The 27,832-nt window shown below is 39.8% G+C and overlaps 1 long non-coding RNA gene across 2 annotated transcripts in view; it reads left to right on the forward strand.

Annotated features, from left to right (window-relative positions):
• The window catches only part of LOC148187439 (uncharacterized), a 95,233-nt gene that overhangs the window by 31,072 nt on the left and 36,329 nt on the right, over window positions 1-27,832 (forward strand). For both annotated transcript variants that reach the window (XR_015778734.1, XR_015778733.1), the window contains exon 2: window positions 10,488-10,541. This is a non-coding gene — a long non-coding RNA (uncharacterized LOC148187439). The remainder of the gene's footprint in view (window positions 1-10,487; window positions 10,542-27,832) is intronic.

Here is a 27,832-nt window from a genome sequence, read left to right on the forward strand (position 1 = left end):
AATGTAGCGCCTCAGTCTGCAGGGGTTTTATGGGCTCTGCGTCACTCACCCACCCAGTGCCTGTCCACCCCTGAGGGGAGAGCAGGAAGTTCCTTACCCGTAGCTTGAAGCTCCCTGCCTGGCTACAGCAATGACATTGTTCCCCCAACTTGAATCCAGCTGCCCTCCCTGCTAACCTCTGACCTTGAGCCGCTCACTTGTGCACAAAGACCACAAAGTTCCATTAGAGGAGGGATGACGCTGCAGACTTTTGCTCACAGCTCGACTGAAAACTTTGCTGCCTAAGTCACTATGTACCAGGCGAGCATGTGTGGCAGACGCTGAGAAGCACCGAGTTTTGGAAGATTAGTCATTTGAGTTGCAGAAGGATATAACAGGCTCAAGGCTGCAGCTGCTCTGACATATGGAAAATAGAGACTCAAGAAGTAGAGAGGCTTGAGCAGGGAGGGGCGAAGGTCATCAGGCCTGTGCACACTTTGATTTTCTCCCATAAACATATGTGATTTGAATTTCAGTTGAGTGTGTTTTGTGTGTTTTGTGTTTTATTTCTGTAGTTTATAATCAGAATCAGTATCACTTGAATATAAGAATAATTTTATTTTCTGTTCTTAGAAGAAACCACAGAGATTGCCATGTTGTAATGCCGTGTTTCCATAGTAGCCCAGAATGGATAAACCAAACACTGGCTCCTAAAAAACACAGATTTTTAAATGTGAAATTGCTTTATTAGGTGGTTTTCCAGATTTAAATAACTGTGTTTGTGTTTTGAAGATGAAGACACCTCCGCGGGTAATTCTGTTAAAATGTCCTTAACGTCTGGATCTTACATAATCAGAGAAACTAGAATTGAAATTCTGATCAGTTCATCCTTGAGTCTAAGTAGATGTTTGTGGCAAATTTGAATAAATTCCCTCTAGGTGTCCATGAGATATCGCATTCACGAGAATGAGATGGATGCAAGGTCACGATGACCTTGATCTTTGACCATTAAAATATAATCAGTTCATCCTTGAGTCAAAGTTGCTGTTTGTGCCAGGTTTGAAAAAAAAAATCCCACAGGGCATTCTTGAAATATTGCGTTCACAAGGATGTGACTGATGGATGGACAACCTGAAAACATGATGCCATAGCTATCACCGCAGCGTTGCAGAAATGCTGATTTGTAATGTGACACTGCTTTACTCAGTGTTTTTACTAGCTTTAACCGCCTTTCATGTCTATTTTAGAGAGGAGTCCTTTGTGGATAATTCATCTCCCAGTTAAAAGCTCCTGAACAATGAGCACTTTAGTAATTCTACCCAGGAAAAGTTTTAGTTGGTTGCAATCTGTAGCCAGCACAGCTAGATGCAACTTAATTTCCCTCAATCTTACACACTGTTCCTTAAAGAGCACACATCTTATTTGTGATTTTACTGCCAAATCTTGTATTCCCAAGAGTCCTGTGGTGTAGCTTGGATTTGCAGATAGAGAGTAGCAATGTTAAAATGTTCCTTAACAGACCGTGAGATCATTTTATCTCACATCTGCTTTGGAAGTATTTCATGCTTCCCCTGTGTCACTTTCCACAGAGCAGTAACTCACCAGGTTTTCACACAGTAGTGTGTCTCCGGGAGGCTTTAAAGAATCCTGCGTACTGTTAGCAGGGCATGTGTCTCTGTTTCCTGTGAGGAAACCTTGTCCTGATGTGGTTCTGCAGCAGGACTGGGTGTGGCACCCTCGGGTTTTGCTGCATGGCTGCTCAAAGGTATACCCCCTCCTGAACAGGACAGACGGAAATACTGCTGGAAGCTGCAACAGTCTCCACACACACACACACACACACACACACACACACACCAACACCAACCCCTCCTCTTATAGCTGTCCGTGCATACGGCTCACCGGCAGCAGCTTAGCTCCTTGTCGACCTTGAGGGATCGATGCAGAGGTGGTACAGCAGAGCTGAGTGGCCGTGTGGAAGCTCATAAATAAGAATGAAGGATGGCCCCAGGGGCCCGGGGTGAGGAGGGTGTAGGGGCCATCACGAAACACCCCAGCATAGAGAAGCACGACACAGACACTCGGCTACCCAACGCCCCCTCACCCATCTGGAGATTAATTACGCCTGTTTCCACATACCATTCAGCCCCCCATCAGGGGAACCTTGACTCCTTCAACCCTATATGCACTCGTCTTCCTCCACCCACCACCACCACCCACACATTGTACGCCACGTCAGGAAACCAGGCAGTTCACTGTAACTCAATCTCCTCTTTTACACCTCCATGAAAATTCACCAGACTGCAGATTACAGTATTTATTGTACTGATTCTATGCCCTAGAGCCAGAGAATTCATATTCTTGTCATCAACTATCATTTAACGCAGCCTCTATCTTTACACCACATATCTGTAATCATATGTGCAATGCAAGAGCAGGTGCTGGAACTATTTTCCCATTAGCCCTCCCTGCATGATGACAGCGCTGCGCTCATCACTCACTACTCTGCCCTCAGAGCTTACACTGCCATTGGATATTGATAGGGCCCTTGAAAAATCGCCCTCATAGAAAGCATTCTGCCAACAAGACCTATAAAGTGAGCTGTGGATCTATATGGAGGGTTAATGGGGCTTAAAGGCTGCCACACTGTACACCCTAATATATCAAGCACCAATTACGGGGTAATTGTGGCTTTTTGAGATGCCATTTATAAACACAATTTGAATCAAGGTCCACTTACTAGCTTTTGGTCAGAGCTTTCATTAAATGTTTGAGGCTAATGACTTCTAAGTGGCAGTCATCTTCAGGAAGAAAATATGTTACAGCATATTTTCTTTAAAGGTTTTGTTTGTAACTTTTAGAAAATCCCTTCTCTGCAGTCACAAGCGAGCACATACATTACTATCAGTACATATACCATTACCATCATTATATTACATAACATTACTATCCACAATGTTTCTACATTTCATTTGGACAATTTGCTCCATGATACTAAGTAGCTTGCAGATTGCAAATTACTTTATCAGTTGACATTACAAAGCAATCAATGGCAGACCCATGCAGACTAGCTTTACAGCTAACAGTTTAACCTTAGCGTAGGTTACATTTAGCTCGAAGGCCACCCAGCTAGCTTCACCTTTAGCTACGCTGCATGGATCTGGCATCATTTGGTGTTGTCGATGATAACTTGATTTTCAGACCAGCTCGGGGAGTCTGGATGAATTACGTTATCCACTTAATACAGTATTGTTTTCACATTTGTTACCCAGAAATTTGTACATTTTAGAAAGCAAGCCAACTTTGGTTAAAACCACAACATCACAGTATGTTTCACATGTCAGTGTTTCCTCTGGGATTGTTTTTCAGCACCAGGGGGCCTTGAGGGCTTTCTGCTAGGAAGGGATTTGTTGGTTAAAGTTCATTGTCTGGAGTCTGTTGGATAGAAGTCAGTCCACAGGCTGTTATAGGCAGCTGAAAAAGTTGTTGATGGTCTTTGTTTTTAGTTATCTTACTATCTGTTCGCCATTGGCAATGAAACATGATTAATACCTGTAAAAAGTTACATCTAGCACATTTAATTGTTCAGTGGCAGGCATCACTTATGCTAACCTTGCTTGAATACATTTGTTTTAATTTGTAACATTAAAGTATCACTGGACTCTGAGCCATTAGTTGATTGATATTTTTTGTGATGGATATAAACTGGAGCTATGATTTTTTTTGTGACATTTGCTCTATCAGGAATGGTACTGATCTGTGGTTCTCTCCCTCCACTCCTGCACACATGTAGATGAAATACTGAGTTAAGTTCATTTCTAGGGGAGGGACATTTTCTGTGCAAGCTACAACGTAGCCATAAAACTAAATGCCATGACAGCTAGAGCATCTGGCATTTCGGCTAACCTTGTAATAAAGCATGATGTGACAAATGTGCTGACAAAGTATCTATCGTTCTGTTTACAGCTGGCAATATGAGAATAATGTGTTCTGGTTAGGGGGATATTTCTTAGACCGGCGGGGCATTTAGCAGCCTGGCCTTTGAGATGACCTGCTAAAAGGTCACTGTTGTTGGACCCAAAATCCTCCCAGGCTCTTTAATGTCATGAGGATTACATCAGATTTTAGAGATGTTCACCTTAATCCAATTTAAAGCTCTGCTTGCTGTGTATTTTTCTTGAAAATGCAATGTCATGGGTCATAAAGCTGGAGACAAGTGTTCCCTATCATAACTGAATGAAATACAGTAGAGTGAACCTACTTAAGTCACAGTGAAACACAAGTTGAAGCATCTTTGTCTTCGGTGATGTGAAATATGTACTGGAATGTGTGTGGGCGGGGTTTAGTTCAGTGAATTACTTAGCAATGTGGAGTGATATGCAGCTTTAAATGGTAAATGAACTGCACTTGTATGGCACTTTTATAGTCTTCCGACCAGCACTTCTTCCAAAGCACTTTCACACTACATGTCAGATTCACCTATTCACACACAAATTCACACACAAATTCACACACTGGTGGCTGAGGCTGGCATTTAACTGCTAACCTATTGATTAGAGGACGACCCACTCTACCTCTGGGCCACAGCCGCCCTGCGTCTTTAGAGGACATAGATATATATTCAAAGGTGGGGCCTCATTCATCCCTATAAAAGTTCCTCTGTAGCGCATTAACCCAAAAAAGCTTGATTTCCTTGTGATGAAACTTCCCAGAATTTTCGAATCATGAGGTATAGTTTAACCCTTTCGTTATCTTGTATGGGGATAATATTCACTTGTGTGGCTCTTGTAGGCTTCGGGAGTGTTTTTGGACCAAAGTGACAAAAAAGTGAAATTGGTAATTTTTTGGGCTTGATACACTCAAAAAAAAGTAAACACTGATTTACAGATGTCTATTTTACATAAAAATCTATGGGATAAAGCCTTTTGGGCCCCATGGCATCACGTAACGGACGTGGATTATAAATTCTGCATTTGAGCACTATGAGAAATTGGCTTCAAAGTTTAAAACTGTAGAGGACTGTTGGCCTTTTACCACACCTCACTCACCTGTGTTGTTATAACAGGAGGAAATATGATTGTATACATTTATATGATGTGCTGGATTAGCTACTCTCCCAAAATCATATTTGATAGTATATTTAAAATGTTCAAAAGGAGTCATCAAAATGGTTTAAAAAATTTTCAGAAAGCAAAAATAATCTTTTACTGATTTTTTTTGAAACATTCAAAATGTTTTGTTGATATACTACCAACAGATAGCTAAACAGTTAACAATAGGATATAGGAATCCAATATGAAAATTATATTATTTGAGGGGCATCTAGAGGACGCCCCCTAGCTACCCAAAGGACAAAAGTAAGATGGCCTTAATGCAAAAGAAAGGTGGCATCTTATATCAATCGCTTTCCGGCTTACAGTCAACACTCCAACATTTCTATCAGCGGTGTGGATGGAAAATGGAAATATAGTTCTCGGGAAGCTCCCCAGTGGGCTGTTCCTATCAGGAAGTCCCCAGAGCTGTTTGGTCCAAAAACACCAATTGTCACATCAAATAACAGCACTGGATACAGACAGAAGAACATATGTATGCAGCTGTGAACTGCACTTTCTTGGTCAATATAACATGCACTGAGGAATTCATAGCTTCAATGGACTACATTTACCATTTACATTAATTGGCCAGCCACATGAAAGGTGGTGAATTTTCCCTTTAATTAACACTGACCTCTTAAGATGATGATTGAATGCATCCCTAAATTACTTTTCTACCCGTAGTCGCAACAAAACTACAGACCAAGCAGCAACAATAAGCATGGCTCTGTCTTGGTGACCTTACGGTTTAACATTGTAATCAAACAACTCTGAAATAAAAGTGATAATAATAGTGAGTCCAGCGTTATAAGATCAATATTCCTCTATTACATCCTGTACTGGCTACATCAAGTGGCAGTAGCTTAACAGAGATGGAGGGGTGTTACTTTCAGCCAGCCTAATTATAAGCTTGTTAATTGTTAAACTCATTATATCAGTATATCTCTTTGACTGCATTATTAACTGGTATCTAGCTCACAGGTGTTTTCCCCAAAGGAGCCAGGATAATACCAGAAATTCTAATTAAACAACAGATTTGACTCCTCCTAGGAGAAGATTAAAAAAAAAAAAAAAAAGAAAAAGAAAAAAATGCTGGAGATGGAAAACAGGATCCCCGTGCCAGATTTGGTGCATTTTCGTTATGCACAGAGATAACGCCGCTTCAATGTGTAAATTAATGATAAGGTTTGATGAGAGGATTCAATCTGATCCTTTCTTGAGCTGTCAAATCCACCAGAACCGACAAAAACTTGATCAGGATTTATCTTTTTCCTCCTACCCATGCCCAAAGAGATAGTGCTTATTAATTGCTGCTGCAACAGAAATTCCTAACTTTGCACTTGTGCTGATGCTTGTACATTTTCTTGCTTTATCTACCCACTCTTGCATGACTCAGGGCTTTTTTGTGCATTATTTTATTCTCTTTTTTTCTTCTGCTCATACCCTTCAGTCACTGTCTTTGCCTTTGTCTTTATGTTTTCATCTCTCTGTCTCTTGCCCTCTCTGCCCCTCATACTTGCGTTCTCAGTTTTCCAACTGTTAGCCTGTGAAGCCTATATGGGGAAGACAGCTGACAGGCCAATGTAGGTTCTGTAGGTATATCTTCTGTATGTATGTTGATGCTGACTCTGAGATGACAATGTTGTTGAAAACATGTTGTGGCTTTTCACTTTTTCAAAAAAGAAACATCTTCATCATGTTTACTCCCTTTACACCTTCCCTTAAGTTTAGTAACCTTTCAGTGCCACCTGAATATCACCTTCAGTTTCTGAGATTGACTCAAGTTTGGAGATAGATAACAAACACAACTGTCGCACTGTTTATTTAACATCAAAGCCTCTACCTGACTCTTGGTCTCTCCAAACCTGGAAACCTCCCTGCCAGAGAGAACAGCTTCGAACAGCATGTCCCAGAACACTGTGGAGTTAGCACACCTTTCATCCTCCACTCTGCACTGCAGTTGGAAGGGTATATGCCCAGTTTGCTCTGGGTGTGTATTGATCTAACTGTAGGCATGCTGCTCTTGAAATAGCACCGACAGAGGCACAGAGAGTCGCTGGAGGGACAAATACCTTCCAGGACGTCGAATGGTAAACAGCAGGATGTTATATCAGTCTGGAAGCCACACCCCTTCCCCTGCTCTCTTTGCGTTCTCTCTTCATCTCCTGATCCAGAACAAGATGACCTCTCTGAAAACAAACCTTGACCTTCGCACTCCAGGGACTCTGCTTTACTCACTGCTGTTCGGGCCCTGCGTTGTGAAAATCTGGATCCGCTCTTAAACACAGCAACTCTGCCATAAATCAAAACGAGGAACAGTTGTTCCTCTCTCCTCTTCTATGAGGTTATTAATGATGTGTGCTGTAGAAAGCTGAGCTGGACAAAGCAGAAAGCCTGCTGCTGGGATCTTCCCCTTTCAAATCCCAGTGTGGGCCTTGCCTTGTATTTAAACTCCCTAATTCTGTAAATGGATGTGTGTATGGTGTGTGTGTGTATGTGTGCACAACTGGATTTGCACGTGCATGCATGATGCTTTATTGTTTTGAACAAAGCGATCATTTTGATGCATCTAAAAAAATAGCCCCCCAGTGTGCTTCATGGGAAGACAATGCAAATCTCATAATCCTCATATTTTTGACATGGCATGATTAAAATGGAGCTGGGAGCAAAAGAGAAAGGAGGAAAAGCTCTGTGATATGCAAACCACAGAACACTTTATAAAGCTGAAGCTGCGTATTGCTGTACATAGACAGATTCTCCTGCAAACATTTATATCTGCAAAATGAGCAGTATAAAGTGGGTGTAAAAGTGCGATTTTTCCTTGGAAAAGCAGAGTGTGAAAGAAAGGATCAGTGGCTTGGGGATAGCAGATGGTATCTGAGACAAGTGGAATGGCATCTGCAGACCTTTAGCTGTCTGTCAAGGGAGTATTTGTCACCCTGACTAACCTTGTACCCTCCAACTTCCTGACAATCAGTCGTATTCTAACAGTCGTAACTCCAAATACTCACATTTAATGCTTTACATATATTATTCTGGCTTTTGGAGTGGCAACAGGGCTGACAAGATTCTCTTTTGTTTATAGAAGAAGAGAGACAATGTAAATGTCTTGACCTCAGAACCAAAAGTCAGCAGTATTTAAAAAGACGAAGGATGGTGGCATTAGATCGTAAAAAGGGGTCATAAAGTTGAAAAGAGATAAATGAGCAGCATCTAGATATGAAAAGGCAAAATCAGCGCATTAGTTTGTCCCTGCAGCCATTATGCGCACACCATTTTGAGCGCTCCTAATAGCCTCTGCTTTACTGATTTAATTCTCCCTCGAGGTTGAATTAATGAATGTTTGTGGTATCAAGTATGAAAGCTCAAACCACATGACATTCACTGTACACGCACACACAAACATGATGTTAGATGTATTCATGCAGTTTAGAATGAGTGAGAAATAACCAGGAAGCTATGCAGCCCAGTCAACCCCAAGAAAGTGTTGGCATTATACATTTCTGCAAACCATGACATGACGACATTAAATTTGCATGTTTCATATGTACCATCTCAATCTATATAAACTGACATGATTTGACTTTGTTATCATTGTGAGGTAGAGGGGATGATGCATGGTGTTGCACGAAGGCAAGACACCCACCAACCTGCAGACCACTAGTCAAGACCAACAAACAACAAAACCAGCGGAGACATTGCTGTGTTTATAGTAGATTATCAGGCACCAAATTGGGTTGTTTTGTAGTGACCCGTCACTGTTTTTGCAGCAGCTTTTTTTTTTTATTTTTTGCAACCCATCGCTGTTTTTCCAATGGCTTTTGAGGCCCCAAAAGCATTTTTTGACAGAGACATTGCTGCTTTTGCTGTTGGAAAAGTGCCCCCTAAAAGGGGAGTTTTAAACCAAAAGATGATCTTTTCCTCACCATTGTGCCTAAATCTAAACACATTAACCACAGTGTTGTTGAAATGTTTTAATGCATCTGATAACTTGCAAATGTATCCATGCTTTGCACAAATTTACATTACCAACATTTATTCTGGTGATTGGGTTGGATCATGCTCACTGTGACGCTTAAGCTACAGAAGTACTGTTAGGCTAAATCCATGGGCTGTAGTATATATTTGTATGGTACAATATATGCATCACTGTTTGAGCAGCAACATTTTCAGACTTATATTGCCAAGTATCCAGAAAAACTGCAGTTGCTAGAAAACTGCATGACACTCCTATCATTCATTGAAAACCAGTGAAGTCACTGTCTAAACAGCATTTTTCAGTATTATTGATGGTCACTGATTCAGGTTCATGTTCAGGTTCCTTTATTTGTACCCGTAGGTAAATTTGGTTTGTAGTATAGGGTGAAAGGTATCCATTTGACACAGTTTTCAGACACCACAGACAACACACAAGATAAAACTGGTGAACCATGTCCACCCAACGTCAGGCAATTCACTGAGGACAGAGGGCAAAATTTCCTCATCCTCAAAAAAGGGAGGGAGACTAGGAAGACACTGACAATTGTACAGCAATGAATAAAAAAGACAGCATATGAATGACATGCCAAGATATGGCTGAGAATCTTCACAGAAATTGCCACTTAGTAAACACCAAAAAGTTTGAACTTCCAAACAAGTGATGCAACCAAGTCCTGGTGGTGGTGTACTGTATCCTTTCTTTAAATACAGAATTACGCATTAAATCTCTATGTATTTTATACCATCATCCGTTCCTCTACATATCCCTTCCCTGAGGTCAAGTTACATGTACAGAAAGAGACTTGAGGATCTTTGAGGTCCAGTGGGGAGCAATAAGATCCCTCTGATCCAGTCTCCTGTATTGGTTCATGCCTCCTCACTCTTCAATGGGATTTATCTGAGTGGCCAAGTGCCAAAAATACAGCATCTTTCATTTCCTTGTAAAGCCTTTGGAGTGAAGGATCAGACTCAGACAGTAATAGTTGCTGAGACCAGAAAGGTTGGCACGGCAAGGTTGGATTAGTTGTAGGGAGTGATACCTTCTTACCATTTTCATGCACTGTAGCATTGTTACTTAAGTGCAAAGACAATGATACAAATATCATATCCACATAATCATGCAATGATTAAATGATTATTTGTCATCCATTTGATTTAGAATGTTAGTGATTATTTCAGTAAATACAATGTTCTTGGAGGAATGCTTGTTATTCTGAAGTATTATTTAATTATTGATTCATGGCCTTTTACTCACAAGTATAAATCACTCTGACATTTTCTAGCCTTGAGTCAAATTATTATAGTACAACTCCAAGAAAAAAATACCAAGAAAATAAGAGCAAGAGGCTTAGAAATAGATTTAAAATGTTACCACCAACAACTAAGACATGAAGTGGTTGAGCAGACCTAACAAAATTTGCATCTGTTTTTTTGTAGGATGACGTAATGAATCACCGCATGCTTCAAGTGAAGATTCACAATGCAGAGAAGGTAAGTTTCAGGCTTTATATATTTGCATTCATTTAGCTGATTAAAAAGACATGCATTCAAGGCCCAAAGGAGAAAAAGCAAGTTATTGTCAAACATTTTAAGTGCATTCCTTTCAAACAAAGAATTAGCCTATGAGCGCGTTCGCCGGAGTGCTTTAAGAGTTTTTAAAAGGACATTAGACATCAGTAAGTGCTATGCAAAGTGGCCAATCAATTACTGCATTCCAACCACAATTAGCAGGTGCACGCAGGTTTTTAAAACACGGTTAAACCCGCTAAATGGCTGTATTCCCACTGCCACTGAAATTACCGCTGTAGAGCGAGTTGGCCTTTCTGTTTGTTTTTTTTTTGTGTGTGTGTTTGTTTGTGTGTGTGCGTTGTCTTGTTTGTGTGCCTGTGCAATGACACAGACAGGCGGGAGAACAGGTAAACACCAGACTGCAGTAGGCACAGAGGTCTTTGAACACTTTTCAGTGATTTCTTCACGTTATATATCTCTTACTTATTCAGTGTCTCTTTCAAACTCGGTGCAGATGTATTTGGATTGGTGTTTTAGCGCTGCTTGAGAGGAAACAGAGGTTAATTAGTGAAGGCTTGTCATTGCATCTTGCTGGTTAAAGAGCTGAAATTACTGCGTTCACCCGGGTGGTGCGTTCCCATCAACCCGTGTTTACTGCAGAGTCATTTGATGCGGATGTGAATGCAGATTGTACACATTCTCATTGCATTAAAAAGCCAGATGTTAGTGGGTATTAGCAGGTTTTTGGTGCAGTGGGACTGAGGCTATACAGAGGCTCAAGAATGCAATGTAATGTAGGGTTTTGACCATAGATGGTATAAAATAATGAAAGGAGATACTGTAATGTCACCGATTAGTTTGTGGACTCCTGTTTTAAAGCCTTGATTTTGGCATGTTGGCCCTTGCCATTTTGAATATTTGCAGCCAAAAGTGACTATATTTGGATGAGAGACTAGAGCTGGAGTGAGTGGTGGATCTGATTCCTAAACTGTGGTGATGCCTTGCAGACAGCTTGTTGCTCACAGAGGCCATGGCCTTAATTACACATAACTTTAAGTCTTAACAGAATGCAAACAAGTGAGTTATTGAATTTTTATTCATGGACATAAATGTTGAAATTAGCTTTAGAGAGCAAAACTGTTTCTCTGTATCAGGCTTTAAACATGTTTATTTCTGTTGTAAAGTTGTACATTTTAACATGGGGGGTTCTATGGGGATTGACACACTTATAGAGCCAGGCCAAAGTGGCTATTCAAGGACCTACAATTTTTGGCACTTCCACATTGGGTTCAATTCCCAACCCAGGAGGTTGCTGCTTGGTTTTCACTGAGTGGTTTGTTAGTAGGACAATGGTTTGTTAATAGAAGCAGTCCCTTCACTGCCCTGTAAGCTATAGGGAGTTAGGGAGTTTGAGCACCAGACAGGCAACTGTGTTGATGCAATTTTTGGAGAGAATGGCAGTTCATCACTGAGGGTCGTGTCCACTTTTTGCACTGTGAGGTTTTCTTGCACAAGTTCACTTGCTTTCAAGGTGCATGGAGTAATTATATAAGTCTAAAGACGTCAAAACTTCAACACTTGTAATGTATAGAACCCCTTTATTGTAAGACCAATTGCAATAAAGGTGTTTAAAAAGAGTGTTGACAAGAATTAGTTTATGCAATGTGTTGTTCGACAATGGTGCACACTTCTGGACAAACTTTCCTGGAAGGCATATGTAGAGTTGCACACGGTTGTTAGAAAACAACAACAAAAAAACATTTTTTGGCATGTTAGGTATAATATATACTTAACTGTTAGTATAAATCTGAAAATGTGTCTGCCCTGAGTGCTGAGCATCCAGGAAGTACTTGCATTGTCCAAGTAGCGAAAAAACTGCATGGCACTCCTGTCATTTGTTATAATCCAGTAGAGCAGCTTTCTAAACAGCAGTTGTCAGTATTATTGATGGTAGCTGGTGACCCAAGTCCACAATGTCAGGCAATACAGTGAGGGAAAAACAGGATAAAAGGACAAAAGGGTAGGCTGAATAGAAATGACAGCAAATTTATGTTGTGCTTGGAAATACCTGCATTTTTGATTGAATCCTTAAATTTGGCCCACCACAACTTTTTTATAGATAAGAGAAAGGAAAGGGAAACAGGAACCAAGTAGAGCTGACAAAACAGGTGACACTGGAAGACTATCCAATGAAAATGACTTTGCTGATGTCTGCTGAGTAATAGAAGTCGACGTCTGCAGGTATCAGCAGAATTTTTTATGGAATCTCCCCCCTCTCAACGGGGTGTCACGCCAGATATTTCATGTCAACGAGCGGATGCAGAGAATCTTTCCAGTCCTGTTGCGCTGTAACCTCTAAAAAAGGCCGACATCAGCAGGGTAACCTGTCATCCCACATGGGCAGCTACTGACCTGGCCTGTACTTTTCAAGAGTAGGACACAGTCAACAAGACCCACCATCCATATCGAGCGAGACACCAAAAGAGACATATTATCCCATGAAAACACATGTATAATTAATTTCCTTCAGAACTGTGCCACTTCCAGATTAGGCTTTATGCTGATGTGTTGAAACAGGATTCTGTGACCCACAGTGCTTTCTCTGAGTGTTTCTGAGTGTGTTTGCATAAACCCTCCAGTACACTCCAAAATTAATGCAAATTTTCTTTGTTCTCTGGGGCTGTTGAAAAAGGGACTAGGTGTAAATGCCAGTACATTGGAGAAAATTTCACTGCAATATATTGATAGTGAAATTCATAACAAAGTCATGGCTCTGATGGTTGTGGTAAAGTTAGAGCTAATCATACAGAAGGCAGAGGATAATTTAAATGCAGCTGTGGTTCTGTTTTGCTTCTTTTCGTGACAAAAAGATAAAACAGGTGTGTGTCAGGTGTTTCATACGGGTCCATTGAGTTCCCAGTATTTATGAGCAAAATGTGGGTCTCAAATATGTTGTTATAATCAGTCTAACCAGGTCCGCTGGGGTACCCCTGATTTATTGATTGATTTAAACATGTACCCCCGGACCATAAACAAAGCAACAAACAATTAGTGCATAAGAAAACAGTCAATTTTAATTACATGTTCAAAAAGAAGTGGGAAGAAGTGTGAACTTATCCCACCCCCTCTCCATTATTCATTAGCTAACAATTCTGCATATGTTTCCTTATTTAAACATAACTTATGAATGCAATAAATAAATAGATGTGAATTATATATATAAACACATACTTACATACACACATAAACACATATACATAATACTTACATAAACATATACTCAGGTCTGTGTTTAAATATATCTAATAATTGAAGGGATCCAATGCGATAAGCTCATTTGACATGAGATGAAGAGTGTAAGCAGTGAAGCTCAGGGAAGTACATGACATCATTATCAGCCTTAATAACTCTGCAGCAGGTCATGATGATATTACAGCTAAGCTTATAAAAAGAGTGGCATCTTCAATTAGTGAACCTCTAACTCATGTACTCTCAGTTTCTTAAAAACTGGGGTTGTCCCAAAAGACTTGAAAGTTGCTAGGGTCATACCATTATTTAAGGAAGGGGATCCTAGTCTTTTTACTAATAACCAGGCAATTTATTTATTACCTTGCTTCTCGAAAGATTTTTGTTCAAGTAAATACAACTGAGAAATTTTAGGCTGCAGGAAATGTAACATTAGTTTTAGCCCAGCTTTAATAAATTAGTTTTTTCAAATGCAAACACAATGCATTTTACTTGATGGTAAGATTAGATTTTTACAACATAGGCCTAAAATACTCCATAAATTAAAAAAAATCCACTTTACATAAGTCAAATTAGTACCTTTACTTACATTTTTTAAGGTTTGCATGCTCTGATTAGGTAAGTTAAACTAATTAAAATATACAGGGTGGGCACTATTCGGATTGGCTGTCTTCAGATTATGGCTCCATTTATTGTCCTTACATGCTACATATATGTGCAACATTTTTCCCTCTGTACTCTCTATTTTATGTCTTAATGTAGATGTTTCACTGGCTGCATGCAGGAGTTGGTAGATTGCATTCAGGTACCTGCTTCAGTATAGTTCTGATATGTGGTGTGAAAGGACACACCAGATTCATCTGTAGTAAATTTCCAACTGGATTCCAGTATTGATTCTGACCAGGTGTTTCAAGGTGGTCTGCATCACTTTAATTGCCATTCCTCTTCTCACCCATCGTCTTGCCTTGTCTGCACATCCGTCCTGTATGAACCCTTGTGTTTCTGTGTGTGTGTGTGTGTGTGTGTGTGTGTGTGTGTGTGTGTGTGTGTGTGTGTGTGTGTGTGTTAGAGAGAGAGAGAGAGAGACGGAGCTTTGATCTTTCCCCAGATGACTCCTGGTGTGAGGGTGGGAAGCTCATTAGCTGTACCTTCTTGTCTGTCTGTAATAGACAACAGGAATAACCAATCATTAATTAAGTCACACTACCAGGTTCTGTTGTGTAGGTGAAATATTGAATATATTGGCCCAAGTCCATGTACATGCTTATGTAGAGTATATACAGAGCTAGTTGATGTAAATGATTATACAGTCCATTAGCATAAAGACAAGGTTGACTGACTTGCTAGAGATCCATTGCTAGAGATATGCACTAATGCTGGGCAATATCATCTAAAAACAATATCCTTATTGTCATATTTACCTTGGAAACAAATAAAACACAATGTGTTATACTTGTGTGCATGTTTCAACATTTTCACAGTAGAGCTTCCATTAATTCTAATGACTTAGTGTCATTTATATAACATATTCCATGCTATGAAAACTATGGTATATTTCACCACTGTCTATCAAAATAATGAACATATTGAATATATCTGACACTTGTCTTGACCTTGACCTGATATCTCATTTCATCAGCAGAATGTTTTTTACAGTGTAGACTGACAACATTTTAACAAACATCCATCCAGGTTGGACTGGGCACACGTAGTTAATCACCTTTAACCAGCCGATGGAACAATGCCAATCTGTTAAATGAACATAGACAGCAATGTCTGACTGGTTGTGTATTTAGCCCTGTAGAGTAAGGGCGTTCTCATATTATGTACGATTAATTTGTTTGCCTGTGTAAAATTATATTATATTTGAGATATGTTTGCTGAATACAAGCCAGGTAGGGCCCTCAGATCTGCAGGGACTGCTCAGTTAGTGGAGCCCTGTGTTTAAACCAAATGTGGTGAAACAGGTTTAAGTCACTATGCTGCCCGCTGCTGGAATCAGCTCCCCTTGGACTTAATATATGCACCAATGTACCATCCACCACCAATTGCAAGAGCCCAAGCCCACACAATGGAGTCGAGCGTCGATGAGATTGGCGCATACTGCATGTACACGGCACATGCTGCATGGTTTCAGAAACCAGCCATGTTGAGAAATGTCTTCCATCTCTACTTGTCTACAGCTACTTGTGTTAAATAGCAGTCTGCTTCTGTGTTTTGACACAGTTTGTTTTCACAGCTAATGCGAATCATACCTGAGTCCACAGGAAATGTACTTGAGACCACCTTTTCAAGTCGATTGGTGCACATGAAACATCCGCAGACTAGTACACAGTGTTCACACTTATAAAACAAACTGGATTTTGGAGTGAAGTGTATATGGAACTGGCCTTGGGTCCTTGATGTGAACGCGTCCTAAGATTCTTTGTTGTACTTAGACAGCAGTTGGTAGCCTGTATGAAGAAAAGAATTTGGCGATCATTCTTACATGACTGAAATCGAGTTGGTAAGAAAATCATAATGTTAGTTTCGTTCATTGATTAATTGCTCAACCCTACTACGCATGACAGAAGCTTAGTTCATACAGCCACGGGAAACCTTGAAATAGATAAGTAAATGCATCAGATGACCAGACAACCCTGGTTAATATTGAATCAAGCTTAAAAGCCCCTGTAAAATGAGTGTGATTTGATAGTTAGGTATCTGTTTTCACAACCACAACGCTACATTTATGTATCATATATGATCAGGCCACATTGTGTTTTAATTATAATCCCCACAGTAATTGTGTTACATTCTGTCATTCATTTTGTGATAGTACCAATAGTGGGAAGATTCGTCTCGTCCCAGTGGTTAATATTTTTTGTGCAATCACCTGTGAACAGAAAGTTGTTGTAAATGGTAAATGGACTGTAATTGTATAACGCTTTTGTAGTCTTATTGACCACTCAAAGTGCTTTCACACTACATTGTCACATTCCCCCATTCACACACACTTAACTCCCTTGCCCCCCTAGCATACAACTATAAATCAAGCATCATTCATCATTCAAGCAATTCATCATTCATTAGGAATATCTTGCATATTAAGCCCTTTCATTGTTTGAATGCTATAGCAAACCTGGATACTGATGCATCCCTCAGCCTTCGTCAAACATGCACTAGCCACAGAGTAATGCATAATGTCACATCATCTTAAGGTTGTTCCAGCAACATCTCTTCCCTCAAATCTCTTCCTGTAAAGTGCACTGTCAGAATGGACAAGGATCCTTTTGAAATGTTTCCAGTAGCTTGTTGAGTTCTAATAAATCATACATTGAGTGCACTACAAGCCTATAGTGGACACTTATTGTGGCAAGTAAAAATGCTCAGCTTTGTCTTAATTTATGACTGCACAATGGTGCACAATAGGTAAAGTGTTTTTTGTGAGTTTGCATTTACTATATCTTTACTAGGCCAGTGTATTGTTTCCACGATGTGGAGCTCTGCAGAAATGAGGGAAAGTGCGTAAGAAAAGCTTTCCAGGGCGCTGGGGTGACATCCTGCTGTATTTATCACCTGCCCGTCCTTCCTCTGCTCTCATGCTGAGCTAGGTGAGTCACATACTACTCTCTGGCTCCCATCACTTCGTCTTTGCTCTCTCTTTCTCTTATACCTCTGCTGCTCCATCATGCTCTTTGCTCTCTTTTTTTATTCACTCCTCCATGTCCATCTGTCACTCTCTTTCCTTCGCCTCCTTGGACTCTGGAATCGTGTCAGTCCCTGAAGGATGAGCTGAGTTTGAAAGCCACTCAATGGGATAAATGAGTATACTTTTTAGAAGTTTCTCCAGCCTCCTGGGATGTGCAAAATCAGGCCTTAAAAAGACAGGGGGCAGAAAAGAAATGGTGGGAGTCGAAAGTGAAGAGAGACAAAAAAAGAAGAAAAAAAATGAGATAGGAGCAGACCGAGAGAGAATGTACATCAAGGGCTCCTTTGTACATTATTAGGTCGATATCTCAATCTCAGTGTCTGCGATGTAGTTCTGCCATGCTTTATCAGCCTCCTCTCCTCCCCTTTCCACAGTGAAAAGCCCTCAGAAAACCATTTACTCTTTTTCTTTGATGTGAAGAGCTTAATGTCGTTCTAAGGCCTTTCTCTCCACATTAAAACAGAGATTCCTGAGCTTTCAGATAGATGTGATGGTAGTGGGATTGTTACTGAGAGCTGATGCAGAAATTGTCCTGTGGCTATTAAAGTGAACTTGACTGCACTCTTATTAACTTTTTATTTTATTGCAGTAACAAAAGGTCAAGTGAGGGGAATTACCTGAGAGAGTTCTGCTTTATCCTTGAGGAAAAAGAAAAAGAAAGATTAATTTCACTAAATGTATTTGTGACAATCTCCAGAAGCAGCTAATTAATTATATTAACGAGTAGAAAGAGAGAGCGCACAAATTCCCCCTGTAGCTACCAGTCACGTGTTGAGGGATTTGATCTTGTCACTGTTTGTTTTAGCTGTAATTAATTTCCCATCCTGTGCAAATAAGGCTAACTGAAGCTTCAGGTTGTTGGGAATCCACATTTAGACCACATTTTGGGCCATTTTAATATATTTGGTGCTTAATAGGTTTGCAAACATGTACAGTATCATTCACAAATCCATGGATGTTCACCATATTTGATTTCAAGTGTTTTCACTTTTAGCTTTTAGACCAAAAGGGTTTGTGTGTATGTAGGATTTGCATGGCGCTTCTTGTGCTATGTCCAAATCTCTCTTTCTTATCCTTTGCCAATTTGTCATTTCAAAAGTATGGATTAAAGCATTGTGGGTCTATGACTGAGTAAACACAAAAACACCTTGTCCTCTTTCCACCCTCTTCTCTGAGGAAGGAATTGGGCTGTAAGCCAGGACAGAGATTATGGACATCAACCCTATGGCGAGGATGAAAACGAGTCACATCAGAGTAGTTGCTGTAAAGACGGTCGATGTTTCATTGAATACGCCTGTGAAGCAAATAAGTAGATAGTCATTTGTGCATTGTTTTGCTAATCAATTTTCAATTTTAGCAATCTTTTGTTAAATTTCTGAAAAGTGATGTAGGTGTCTGTAACTGTAGGTGTCATAGTATCAGGCACATTTCTGCTGCTAAGGGGTCTACTACATCTGCTGGTAGCTTCAGTTTTGTTATCAGCCCATTAAATGGCTGTTATCAGTTGTCATCGGGAGCTGTTTCATTAGGTTTCACTTCCACTTTTGTTCGGTTTGGATGCCAATAGGTTCAGAAAAGAAGATCATGTTTTGGGTGAAAATAGGTACCTCTGTAACATCACATGACAAACCTATGTACATCGCTTTACGTAACTCGACATTGACTTTTGGCTTCAAGTGGGACGCAAACTTCGGTCTCCTGGGTGAAAGTTGTGTGTTTGTTTGACCCTTCTGACCCTTCTCTGTCAGTCAGGGGCTTTCCTGCTCTTTATGCTAATGTTGCTTCACCAGGCTTCATCCTTTGTTCCTGTCATAATTACTATTGCTGCTTGAGGGCACTGCCAAACAATAAACACAACCACTTAATAGGCTGATAATGGCATTCTGAGCTTACTGTTAAATGGAGCAGGCCCTTCTAACCCATATTTATAAGTTTGATAACCACCAATAAAAACTGTTTAATCAACTGATAACATTCAAAGCAGTCGAATACGCACAACATGCATGACCATATCTAAACACAGTGATCTTTAACTTTTCTGAATAGCCTCCTGCTGTCATAGCCTTGTCATAGCTACATCTCACTTCCTCCCTGATCTCTCTCTGAGAATTTGTGTCTTTTGTAACCTCAATGCAAGGAATTGTACAGCACACACTTGTCTTGTGAAGATATTTTTTAGGTAGAGGCTTCAAATAAGTTCTCTTGATTTTCTGCTTCTCCCTGCACTGTATAATATTTGTTATTTTTGTCATTTTGTGTATTTTTTTTAAATTTTTTTTTAAAAAAGACAAAAACAAACAAAAAAATATTTTGAAGCAGCTCATACTCTCCTGGTATTAGATTAATTTGTGGTTTAAGTTGTTAATAGAAAGAATGAAAAAAGACAGAGCTTAAGGGAGAATTTCAAACCCTGCCTGCCTTCATCTTGGCAGCGATGCATTGGGGTGTGACTGTCAGATTGTCTGTTTTGGAAAGTCACAAAACTTGTTGGATGAGGCCCCCGAGGAGTCACAGACTTCTCATTAAGAAAGAAAAATGAGGTCAGAAAGTGGTCATTAAGCACATTTTTTTTAAGTTTTCTGTAAAAAATTAAAACTTAATAAGCTCACTTTACTTTCTTTAATCCTTCAGTTTTCACTGTTGCTCCAAATGAAATATTTAATGACATAATATACAATATGTTCCCTTAACTCGTTATCTCATATTTTGTTTCCCTTTCCTCAAAACCTCTGACGCAGTTCTGTGCCAGAGAAGCATGTGATTTCCAGTTTGAGGGATTAGACTGTAGCCTGGTTATAAATTTTCAACTGCTGTGATTTAGTAACCATGACTCCTGCAGTCTTCTGACAGCTGTGATTTGTTGATTTAATCAATCTTCTCCTCGTAGACAAACAGGCAGATTTGAGCTGTTTGAGATTCAGCCTCCTTGTGCAGTCAGGATCTCCTCCTCTCAATATTTTCAGTAGTTTTAATATCTCAGTATCTTGGTTATTATCCTTGTAAATTGTGATGTGATTTGCACATTTTTTCACTGTTTTCAATATTTGCATTTGCCTCATTTATATAGACCTGGCACATATTACACATAAACTATATGCTCGTTTTTTACCATAGGTGGTGGTTTTGATTTCCTAACACCTTGGTTATATTTGCTGATAAACTATATTGGTGAATCTTTAATTGCTAACTTGGCATGATTAATGTTTGAAAGCTGAAACCAGTCATTCCATCAATAATTTCGTTTTTGGAATTATTCTTATTTTTTAAAATCTGCTTGTATGTTTGTTTTTTCATGTTTTTTCTCCTGGTTTCCCAAAGGTTACACTGGTAATATTATACAAACTAGTGGTTAATCTTTAATTGTTGACTTAACATAATTTAAAAGATTGGACCAGTCGCCCCATCAGTAATTCAGTTTTAAGAAGTATTATTTTTATTTACATTTTTATTTTTAGTATCATTAATATTGTTGTTGTTGTTGTTTTTATGATCTGCTTTTTTGTGTTGTCCTCCTGGTTTCTAGTGTAAACATGTCTTTATTTAACCGTTACTGAGATCCAAGGCCAAATAGGTTCTGAGTGAAATGTAAAAAAAGCGATTGGGTGCTTAAAGACCTTCCACGCACTGGTTTTCAGTTCAAACGGGACCAGGTCGGCTGATGTCCAGCTGCAGGATTGATGGAACACCTAGATCCAGAGTCCCATCACACCACGGCTCATCCCAGTCTCACATGCCAATGAATTAAGATCCCAACTGTCCTTTCAATTCTTATTTGCTTATTGATCGCAGATTTTCATCAATCTTAAGTATTGAAGTATTGCAGAGAGGAGGTCCATAAATCTTATGCCAAATTGCACCACAAGCGATAAGTTAGAGCTAAAAACAGGGGCTTTCCTGCCCAATGGAAGCCCAGTCTTAACCTGTCAGGCTGGGGCTAGTGTTGTAAATCCAGGCCTGAGAGCCTGTGATGGATATGTCGGGATTGGGGCAATGGCCTTACTACCGCCAGACTGACCTGCAAGTTAATCACGATGTGCTGCGGCCTAGCACCAACAGGAACACACCTAAAAAACACCCACACACCTCTGTCACACATACCTTGCACCCTCATCACGTCCACATGCATTCACACACACATAAACACACTACACCTCTGTTGCACTTTTCACTCCACATGTGTAACTAATGGCACAGCAGTACATCATGTCACCAGCACGCAGTAGCCTGCACTTCTCGTCACGGTGTTCCCAGGAGAGAGGGCAGGTCCCTGTCACACTGACCTTTCATTACGCTGAATTAGCATGTCAGTCATTGTCCACTCTCGTGGGGGAACTGTAGGGGATCACCCATGGTGTGATATATGCTGCACCTTAAAATGGCTGTAAGGTTGTAATGTCTTCGAGAGGATGCATCTTATTCCTTTAAAATGTTTTGAAAAAAAAAGGTGTTTTGTTATGCCTCCGTGCCAGTAATAGCTGTGGCCAGAGGCATTATGGTTTGGGGTTGTCTGTCTGTTCCATTCTTGTGAACGCAATATCTCAAGAACGCCTTGAAGGAATTTCTCGAAATTTTGGCACAAACATCCACTTTGACTCCAAGATGAACTAATTAGATTTTTGTGGTGATTGGTCATTGGTCAAGGTCACTCTGACCTTGTCTGTCTCATTCTTGTAAAAGTAATATCTCAAGAATTAAAGGGATTTTTTTTAAAAAAATGGCACTAATGTTCACTTGGACTCACAGATGAATTGATAAGATTTTGGTGGTCAAAGGGTCAAGGTCGCTGTGACCCTATCAGTTTCATTCTTGTGAATGCAATATCTTAAAAACATTTAGAGGGAATTTCTTTAAATTTAACACAAACATCCACATGGACTCAATGATGAACTGTTTAGATTTTTGTGGTGATAGGTCATAGGTCAAGGTCACTTTCACCTTGTATGTCTTATTCTTGTGCACGTAATATGTAAAGAACAGCTCAAGGGATGTTTTCAAATTTGGCACAAACTTTGACTTGGACTGCCCAATGAAATTATTAGATTTTGATGGTCTTCACTCTTTGAACTTCACCATAACATCATAATGCTCTGCAAAAACACTTTTTCTGACCATTACTCAATGTCATAACTCATGAACAGAGGAAACATTTGATCAGATACTGAACTGATGCCATTAATCTTGGTTGTCCAACTTGAAACTGTGCTGATTGTTTAGATCTTCTGTGCTGCCGGGGGCAAGATGTGTGTGAAGCATCCATGTTTTCACAGACATGGATGTAATATGAAAGTGCAGCTTGAGTTGTTCACAGAGGCATATAACCATGAGGCGGTAATTCTAGTTAGCTCTATTTTCCATATTCACACATATTCATTGTCATGCTTAGAGCTTCACACATTTTTCCAAAATCCCTGCTTTTGTTGGTGCATATGTCTCATTGGCTTTCTGTCCTCAAGATGTTACATTAATGTTAGAAAGAGATGAAAAATGGTTGTGCTTTTGGTTAAATTAGAATCATTTGTAGTCAGGCCTCTTATAGGCGTGCTGAACATAATCTCCTAAACTGCGTTGACTGCACATGCAAAACAGCCTTCCATGAGAGCAGCCTTTTGCTGCATTCCCATTATCTGGAATGAATATGCTGACTGGACATGCATAATACATGAGAAAATGGGTGTTATTGTAGCACGCGTTTCTCAGTGGAAGTCCCTGCTGCCTCTCCATGTAGTCAAAACAGACACTTATGCACAGTAAAAGGGACATCACAGCACTGGAGGCCCATGGCCCTCGATGCTTTGCCAAGGAGGAGGGAGGGAGGAAAAAGAAAGAACAGGAAAAACTCAGAAGCCCAGAGCTGCAACTCATTATTGCTTTCCTCTCTCTCGTCCTCACCACTGTCAGTCAGCCTCTAGCCGTTTTTGCTAGCATCTTCCTCTCTCTCCCAGTGGGTTCCCACCAGTCAGTGGATCTGCCCTGGATGCTGGCACTAAGCGCTAATTACACTGTCTATCTCGCCACACTGACAGCTATAGCCAAGAAGATCTCTGCTCCCTTGTTTGCTAATCCACAGCTGGGGAAACAACACTTCAGTGAATTCTCGCCGCCAACTGATAAGTTTAAGTTGACATGTAACAGCATACAACAGCTGATGGGAATTTGTAGACCACAACAAAGCATCCATTGCATCTGCTGACATAATTCTACCGGATGACATGCATTCAGAAAAGATGTTGTCATTAGTATCTACTGTATATACAGTAGATCTAATATGATGTAGTGTCCTGTGTAGTATGTATAATGTGAGCAATGCAAGACGAGAATCTAGCCAGCACATGAATGTTAATGCAGTCAATTCACATGCACATTGTATGTTTTCCAGGCTGCATAACTCTGCCAAATGAGCATCAAGTTGCAGATGTCGAGTAGCACCACAGCTGGTAAAAAGATCTTGAATGATTTACAGTGTAATCCACTTTACTATCCCTTCTTCAGATGGTAAACTCCCCCAATCCTGTTACTTTAAGCCTTCTTTTCCAACCTGAGGCTGCAGGTTGCCAAGCTTATTGCCCGTTAGACCCATAGTCCCCGCCATGTGTCCTAGAACGAACCCTCTCGAGAACTGCCTGCGTGGCTTCTCATGAAGGGGTTACGGTGCTGATCACGTGCCTGGTCATGCTATCTCATTCCTTGCCACTACAAGGATAAAGGCTAAGCTGCAAAACAGACCAAATCAACAACAAAGTTAGTTTGCTTTCCAGTGTACTTGTGTTTTTAAAAGACAGTTTGCCACAGTGTTTGTGCTTTATTTAGTGGAGATTGGCATGGGACACAAAAACAAGCCAGGTTCCAACCCACACTGAGTGAATACAAAGAGTCTGCCTTGGCCTATTTTAATCAAAAAACAACCCTTTACTGAAACAATGTCACTTAAATATGAGCTTTGATCATGGGTTCATTATGCACTTGAATAAAGTAGAACAACATGTTTTCATGGCCATTAACTCCAATTCATCTTTTGAAAAACACACATTTTGGCTTTGTTTTTGTCCTATAAAAATGACTACCTTAATCCCTCTTCAGAATTTTAATATTACTTCTTGTCACATAACTAAAATATTGCTTTGGATTGTTTTGATTACATTTTTTGTTATTTCTAAAATGTTAGAATTTACTTGTGTAAATGAGAATGGAGAGTAATTTTTTATTAAGGTTAAAGCTGCACTAAGTATTTTTTGCCCCTTAGGGGCAACACAATTAGCTGAAAACACAACACTGACATATTATTACTGAGTACATTGTTTATGGCGACTGATTCGATTTACATATCTAGCAGATGTGTTAGAGATACATAAGCAGTTTCTGGCCACCTGGCAAAGGTGATGTCCTTTTAGCTTTGTTTTAAATATATGAATATTAAACTGATAAATGCTCTACTATGTTCACTAGCTAACCTAAAATTTTGTCTGGGTAGGTTGGGCAGGTTGTGCACAGGAGATTAATCAGTAACGGATGTGCGCAGTGAGACTTAATTAAACCAAAACAATGACCTTGAAAGACGCTGTAAAAACCTTTTTCAGAGTTGCAGCTCTGAAAAATTCTCAGTGGATTCAACACAACACCTTTCAAATTATAAATAACATTTTTAACATTTAATATTAACATTTTTCAATTGTTAATACGAAAACATTTCTTAGTACAGCTTACATTCTTACCTACTGTCTATAAAAATGCAACGCTTGAATCCTTGCAGTATTATTTGTAGAATTTTCTTTCACATAACGCTCATGAAAACTACGGTACTCTTGGATGATTTGGTCTTAAGGTCTATCATCAACAAGTTTTTAACTTGTTTTTTTAATTGAATTAATTACTTAATTAAATTTATTAGCTACAACAGCTCCCACAGCTTTCAGTGTTAAATGCTTGTCATGTTGACTTGCTACCATTTTCCCAACCTCTGACCCCTGATGCCTTCTTCCAAGGTCAGGCCAATTAAAGGAGCTATAATGAGATCCTTGCACAGTAGACTGTGTGCTATTGTGTCTGAGGAAACAAAGTTATGTAAGGGGAGCTTAACCACAGTCTGCCCTGCAACAGGTTCTATTATTCCTTCTTGATCCTGGATCTTGCAATGGCAGTTGCACAAATCAATAACAAAACAGTGTAATTACACTCCGAATCTTTATTGTTTTATACAGTTATGTAAATGAATTATTATTATTATTTTAATAAAACCACATCACTTTATCAGCAGTTTATATACATCTTAATGTTCATTTCTGTTACTTTATGTACCTATTATCTCAACCAAAGAGATGATGTTTTTAATTCAGTTTGTTTGTCTGTTGGTTTGTCTGATTGTCAGAGGGATTACAGAAAAAAACAAGTAGCCCAATTTTCATAAACCTTAGTAGAAGGTTCTAGCATGGGCCAAGAAGGACCCCATTACATTTTTATTTCCCAATTCCCAGGGCATATACACAAATTCTTTTTTACTAGTTAACATAGCAAGATGAGGCAATTGGCCTTGGCAGAGGAATGCCCTCTCCTAGTACCCCTGTGGTCTGTTTTCATTTTCTGTTCTTGTACTGTTGCAACAACCAAATTTACCCTGCTGGGGATCAATAATAGTGTATCTTATCTCAACACCGCAAACTAGCTCTCATGTATGATTGTTTCAGTGCCTTTGCTTGCTTCAATTCTCTTGCAATGCATGCTGTTTGGTTACAGCACAGTGAAGGCTGAGTGTCAAGGGGTGTGACAACCAGTCACCTTACCATCTCTGTGACAAGCTGTGCAATCGTGTGTGCATATGTGTGTGTGTGTGTGTGTGTGTGTGTGTGTGTGTATGAGAATGATATGTTCTGTATATCTCTTCCCCTGGAGGGTAGCTTTTCAGGGAGATATACCATCACACTGACGGGAGAGCTGATCTGCAAACGGGGACAAGATAAATGCACGTGTCATTCACAACCACATGGGATCCCTTTCCTCATGTGCCAGAGGACGGGAAAATGAGAAGCAGTGCGGTCGTGACAGTTGCCAGCACAGCGCAGGTTAAATAGCAATGGGGATACTGGAAGTCTTTAAGCGCTCTGGCCCTTTGAAACAGTTGCTGACCTGTACTGTATATTACAGTGCAACGACTGTGGAAAAGACCGGTTTGGGTCAGCTCCATCTCCTAAGTCAAGGTGATGCAAAAGAACCCGAGTCCTGTCTAAGTGAAGCCCTGCTGACTGCTGACCTTTGTGTCTTTTTCCATCTATCATGCTGAGTAGTGTGTGTGTGTGTGTGTGTGTGTGTGTGTGTGTATGTATATGTGTATGCGCATCGGTGGCAAAGGATGCTTGTTTGCGTGCCAGTTGGTTCATTTGGATGTGCGCATGCAAGTGGAGGGACTTTGAAGGATCCGTCTTTGTCGTTGTGTTGCGTGAATGAGCAATCTGTCCTGCTCATATTCAGCCAAGCATATCCAGCCCTGGCCCCAGCCCTGCCTGTGGTGACAGGAAAGCCGTGGCAGTTTAAATCAGTTGACATTGTTCTGGCAGTGGGAAGTGCTTATGCTGAGGATATATCTCTTTGTTTTCTGCCATCTGCAGCAATAAGAGCAGCAGTATAGATGCCAATACAGGTACACACTGGACGGTGACAGACGCAGAGGAAAACAAATCCACAGAGCACAATAACATATTGAATAATAATAAAAACATGAAGACGGTGGTAATTCATCTAATAGTGCAGCAATAATACTGTATATCAGAAGTGCTAGGGTTCACTCTGAAATGTCAGTTAGCCTAGCGGAGCATAAGGACTGAAAACCAGGGTAAACAGGTAGCCTGGCTCTTTCCAGCACCTCTAAAGCTAATTAATTAACATGTTCTATTTTGTTTAATTAATCCATTAAAAGTGAAATTCCATACTTACCTTTGTAACAATTTTCTTATCTACTGTAAGTTAGAGCAAGACCGCAAATAAATGTATACCCTAAAAAGTCAGACATTTTACCTTTAATTTTAATTACCAGTTGAACTCTTGATTTTTTACATTTTCATTTGATTGTGTTTTTAATTTAGAGAAGAAAAATAATTTCCAGACTATATGACGGTGTCACACTTGTATCCTTTGTCTGCTTTGCAACACTTAAGTTGTAAAATGCTAAAAGTGAGTGAGGTATTCGCACAGAAGACTTTAAGATGTATTTGAAAAGGTTTTAACGCCTTTTTTTAAAGTTCATTTCTCCAATATTCAGCCGGACAATTTTTGTATCTACAAAAACTTGGGATATCTAGTAGTATTTTGGATTCATTTCAGGTTAGAAAATTGTTTGGATGCATAGTAT

The sequence above is a fragment of the Plectropomus leopardus genome, chromosome 14 (genome assembly GCF_026936395.1).
Source record: "Plectropomus leopardus strain MGB_pleo_1.0 chromosome 14, ASM2693639v1, whole genome shotgun sequence".
In the NCBI taxonomy this organism is placed as follows: Eukaryota; Metazoa; Chordata; class Actinopteri; order Perciformes; family Serranidae; genus Plectropomus; species Plectropomus leopardus.